Genomic DNA, 6,000 nt, shown 5'->3' on the forward strand with positions numbered 1-6,000 from the left:
AGATTATGTCCTCAGTACATTGTCATTAAATATTTCAGCGTTTTGGAGGCCAGGTGTTCACAAAAGTAAAGAAGTTATGTTTTGCTCAGCAAGTTCTTGGCCTTGGAAGGTACACAACGCACTGAGGAAGCAACCTAAGTGTCTCCGATATGCTGAGCAGGAGACAGCCATTAGAGGCCACAGCCTCACTGGGAAGCAGCTGCATCACCAGGTTTCAATCTGTGTTCTAGGTGCTGAGCTTGAGGAGGGCGTCAGTCCTGGGACACTGTGGACACGATGCAGAAAAATTACCTTAAACCCAGAGTCATACTTAAATAGAAAAAAAGTGATATTAAATTTTATTGCCTCCATTGAGCTATAAACTTGGTGAAGGTGGTAATGTTATATATTTCACCTCTTAGTCTCCAGAAAATTTCACATGTTGGAATCCTGGAGACTCTCAATAAATATGTGTTACTTTAATGAGTGGTGTGTGAGAGAGTTAGCTGATGTTTTTTGAAGACTGTTGTCCTATGATAATTTATCTACGAAATCCAGAACACTTGGGAGATATGTTTTCCTTTAAGTATTGGATGGATACTGTGGACCCTCCACCTAGTAATGGACATGTACAGACACAAACACATTGCTGCAACCTACCTCAAGTGATCTATTTCCCTCTTTTCAAGCTCATAGACCAACCCAATAGCATTCTATATGTATGGGCTTTATAATGGTTTTGTGTGTGTGGGTGTGTGCCCACATCAAGAAAGAAAAAGTAATCGATTTGAAGGGAGAAAACACATCATGTGGCTCCTGCTCTCTCTCAAGCCAACCTGACAGCAGATAAACTTAAGACATAAGCATTCTCCACGGGGCCATCTCTTTTCCCCAGGTCTTTATTTATTTTTAGCATCTTTATTGGTGTATAATTGCTTTACCCTGGTGTGTTAGTTTCTGCTTTATAACAAAGGGAATCAGCTATACCCTGGTCTTTATTGATTAGCACCATTGTCTTTGGAGGAAGAATGGAACTAGGGAGGGGGGAACCAAGTCCCTCTGACTTCCCTGGCTCACGGTGCAGAGGGTGGGAAGGGCGCCCCCGACCCTGCACCCGCCCCCAGTTACTCCCTGCAAAGTAGGGCCCACAGCCTCAGCAGCAGAAACAACAGAGCCACTCCTCTCCTCTTTTGCTTAGTGTTCTTATGGAATATCTCTTCCCATATTTTCACTTTCAGCATATGAGTGTCCTTCTAAGTGAGTCTCTTGTAGACAACATAAGTTGGACCCTTTTTATGTCTAGCTTGTCCATCTTTGTTTTTTAACTGATGAGTTTAAGCCTATATATATATTTTATATATATATATATAAATTACTGATATGGAATGACTTTTAATTGCCAATTTTTCTGTAATGTCATATAGCTTCTCTGTCCCACATTTCCTCCCATACTGACGTCCTTTGTGCTTACTTTTTGTACTCATTTTAAAAATTAATTTATTTGGTTGTGCCAGGTCTTAGTTGTGGCATGGGGGACCTTTGATCTTATTTGCGGCAGGTGAACTCTTAGTTTTGGCATGTGGGATCTAGTTCCCTGACTAGGGATTGAACTCAGGCCCCCTGCATTGGGAGTGTGGAGTCTTCACCACTGGACAACCAGGGAAGTCCCCTGACTTACTTTTAATTTCCTTCTGTGTATATTCTATAGATATTAAATTTGTGGATACCATGGAGATTACATATAAAATCCTATCACACTAGCTTCAACTGATATCAACATAATTTTAATCACATGCAAAATCTCTATTACAGCTCCTATTACATTACACATTAATTACATGTTATTAATGTCACAAATCACATATTTATACATTGTTTTCTGTTAATGTAGATGTACGAATTAGTTATTTGGGGATGCTATAACAAAATGCCACAGCTTGGGTAGCTTATAAACAGAAGTTTATTTCTCATGGTTCTGGAGGCTGAAGTGTGAGGTCAAGGGGGTTAGGTAAAGGTCTTTTTCTGGGTCATAGACGTTTCATTATGTCATCACCTGGAGGAAGGGGTTAGAGAGCTCTCTGGGATCTCTTTTAAAAGCACAGAAGAGACTTCCCTGGTAGGCCAGTGGTTAAGAATCCACCTTCCAATGCAGGGGACACAGGTTCAATCCCAGGTCAGAGAACTAAAATCCCACATGCCACGGGGCAACTAAGCCCAAGTGCTGCAACTACTGAGCCTGTCTGCCACAACTAGAGAGCCTGTGTGCTGCAACTACCGAGTCCCCATGCCACAGCTAGATAGGAAGCCTGGGCGTCACAACAAATATCCCACGTGCTGCAACTAAGAGCCAATGCAGCCAAATAAGTAAGTAAATACATATTTAAAAATAAATAAAAGCACACAAATCCTATTCATGGTGGCTCTGCTGTCATAACCTAAGCACCCCCCAAAGGCCCTACATCCTAATATCACCACATTTGGTGGTTATATTTTTAACATATGAATTTTAGGGGAAACAATCACACAATACCAATACATTTATAATTATTTTAATATTTTGGTTTTAGAAAATATCCTAGAATAATAAAAAGTGTAGTTACAAGTCAAAATTATAGCTTTTTTTCTATTTGTCCATTTATTTACCTTTATCAGATAAATTTATATTTTCATATGGCCTCAAGTAACTGGTTTACTTCCATTTGAACTCGAAGTACTCCCTTTAGCATTTCTTGAAGGGTAAGTATTATGGTACCGAACTCCTTCAACTTTTGTCTGAGATTGTCTTTCATTTTCCTCATTTTTGAAGAATAATATTGTAAGATATAGAATTGTTGTTAGGTAGTTTCCCCCAGTACTTTAAACGTATCATTTCACTCTCTTCTGGCCTGCAAAATTTCTGATGAGAAAAAGCAACTGATAATCTTACTGATGATCACAATTAAGTGGATCATAATAATTGTCACATATAACTTTGTTTATATATATTTCTTAACACTAACCTATTTTAAAAAGTACTTATTTTTACAAAAATTTTTATTTATCATTCCAAGATTACTTAACAAACTTATACTTTTATTCTACTTATTTATAAAATAATAGGTTATTAGCCAAAATTATGAATTCATAGCTGAAATGTGTGGTAAAACATTCTTGATAAGAGTTTTTCCATGTCTGAGAATTTTGATATGTACTCCGGCTTTTCAATTTGATTTTAGCATTGATAGATCTAGTGTGAGAATTCAATGTTGACTAAGGAATTAAATATCTCTGAGGGCTTTCCTTCATTCATTACAGTCAACTGTTTTCTATGCTGTGAAAACTCATGTGTATGTCAGTCTATTCAATGATAGTCTCCAGTTACAATTATCTCCTTGTCAGTTACATACACATAGCACTGTTTGTGCCAACATATCATCCTCCCTGCTGACCCAGGATCACCTAGGATGACATCTTCCAATAGCCTTTGTGGGGCATTTGCAAACCGAAATGTCTGGACTTTATGGGACCGGGTAGGTACAAATGGCAGGAGCTCAGGCAAGATGCTGATGCTGAGACAGTGCTGGGGGTAAGCATGCATCACAGACGAGGCCTCTGCATGTAGGGTGTGCAGAAAGCTCCTGAATTCCCTGCCTGGAGCCTAGGAACCCTAGCCAACTGGCCAGTCTTTTGAAATCTGGTGGTGGTTATGAGGCAGGCAGGACAAGGTCCATTTACTATGGACCGAGGTACTTATTCTGTTTCCCTTAGGACTCCCCTTCCCTGGTTTGCATATAAGTTCCCAAGTTCGCCCACACCCTCGTCCTCTTTGGTATTCTACTCCCTCCTGCTTATTTTCTCCCCTCAGAACAAACTTCTTTGTGCAAACCTAGGATTCCGACTCTAAAATACTCCAGAGAACGTCTGATATAGGTACCCTGAAATTTACTTAGAGGATTCTGTATGCAAATCTGCCATCTTTCTAAGTTTATTTTTCTCTTTAACAGTAGTAATGGTAATATCATCATAATTCTCACTATTATTGTTTTTAGTCCATTTTATTATCTTTATTAATATGCATTATCTTTGTGGTTGTTTTTACATAACATTGAGTAGATCTGCTCTATGCTAAAGATTGTCTGATTTACTGAAGATCATTATGGAGGGTTTCCCAACATACAAAATACATACCCCTAGTTACTGTTGAGCTCCCACGGTACTTAGCTGGGTGCCCTTGACTCAAGGTCTCTATGAAGCTGGGGCTGAGGTCTCAGCTGTCACTCCACAGGGGAGGATTTGCTCCCAGACTCACTGAGAGGGGTACTGGCAGGATGCAGTCTGAGCTGAGAGCCTACTGCCTCTGTCTGGAGGCCTGGGACCTCCCTGTGTTCTCTCCTATGTGGGCCTCTCCATATGGCAGCTACTAACACCTTTGCAGGCTTCCCCAGGTCCAGGGATAGGAGAGAGATACAGACAGAAACAGAGAGAGAACACAGGATGCAGCAAGTGAGAGAGAAGTGACAGAGGTTCTGTCAATGAATCTTAACACTGATCTCCCCTGACTTGCTATATTCTGTTGGTCAGAAGCCAGTCACTAGCTACTTAGTAGTTGCACAAAGAGTGGAGTTTCCTCGCTGGATGTGGATCACAGCCTGTGGCTGGGAACACCCAGGAAGGCATATTCAGTGGTCTCCCCCAGAACTGGGAAAAGGGGCTGCATTCTGGAAATAACTGAAAGTGATGAAAGTCCAACCTCAATCATCAGAAGAGAAGTGGAAAGAAGACAATGGGTTACGTGTCATTTCTCATCCACTAAAGCAGCAAAAGAAAAGCTCCCGAAACTCCTGAAACGGGAACCCTTGGTGGGAATGAGGCACAGGGCCATTCATTCCTCAGGGGTAGGAGGGGCACTGACTCTTCCTGGAGGGTGATGGCTGCCGCATCCCCAGATGCCACCCACTTGATTCAGGATGTTACTTCTAGAAAGCAAAGGCAGTGGTCAGAGCTGTGTACAAAGAGTACACGTGGGTGGTGTTGTCTGTCTTATTTCTAAGAGCCCTGCATGGACACCTGCTTCCAGAGGGAAGCTGGTTCCACTGACAGTGAGAACAGGCTGCAGTTGTTTAAAATGACAGTGTCCATACTACCCAAAGCAACTACCTGTTGAATGTGATCACTATCAAATTACACATGACATTTTTTCACAGAATTAGAACAAATAACCCTAAAATGTATATGGAACCATAAAAGACCCAGAATTGCCAAAGCAATCCTGAGGAAAAAGAACAAAGCAGGAGGCATAACCTTCCCAGACTTCAGACAATGCTACAATGCTAATCAAAACAGCCTGGTATTGGAACAAAAGCAGACATATGGATCAAGGGAACAGAATAGAGAGCCCAGAAATAAACCCACAGACCCTTGGTCAATTCGTCTCTTATGAAGGAGGCAAGAATAGACAATGGGGGAAAAGACAATCTCCTCAGCAAGAGGTGTTGGAAAAGTTGGTTCATGCAAATCAATAAAGTGAGAACACACTCTCCCACCATACACAAAAATAAACTCAAAATGGCTTAAAGACTTAAATATAACACATAACACCATAAAACTCCTAAAAGGGAACATAGGCAAAACGTTCTCTGACATAAATTGTACCAGTGTTTTCTTAGGTCAGTTTCCCAAGACAATAGAAATAAAAGCAAAAATAAACAAATGGGACCCACTCAAACTTATAACTTTTCTCACAGCAAAAGAAACCATAAACAAAATGAAAAGATAACATACAGACTAGGAGAAAATATTTCCAAATGATGCGACCAACAAGGACTTAATTTCCAAAATATACAAACAGCTCATACAACTCAATAACAAAAAACCGAACAAACCAATCAAAAGATGGGCAGAAGACTTAAACAGACATTTCTCCAAAGAAGACATACAGATGGCCAATAGGCACATGAAAGGATGCTCATCATCACTAATTATTAGAGAAATGCAAATTAAAACTACAATGAGGTACCTCCTCACACCAGTCAGAATGGACAT

The sequence above is a fragment of the Balaenoptera musculus genome, unplaced genomic scaffold, assembly GCF_009873245.2.
Source record: "Balaenoptera musculus isolate JJ_BM4_2016_0621 unplaced genomic scaffold, mBalMus1.pri.v3 scaffold_56_arrow_ctg1, whole genome shotgun sequence".
Taxonomy (NCBI): Eukaryota; Metazoa; Chordata; class Mammalia; order Artiodactyla; family Balaenopteridae; genus Balaenoptera; species Balaenoptera musculus.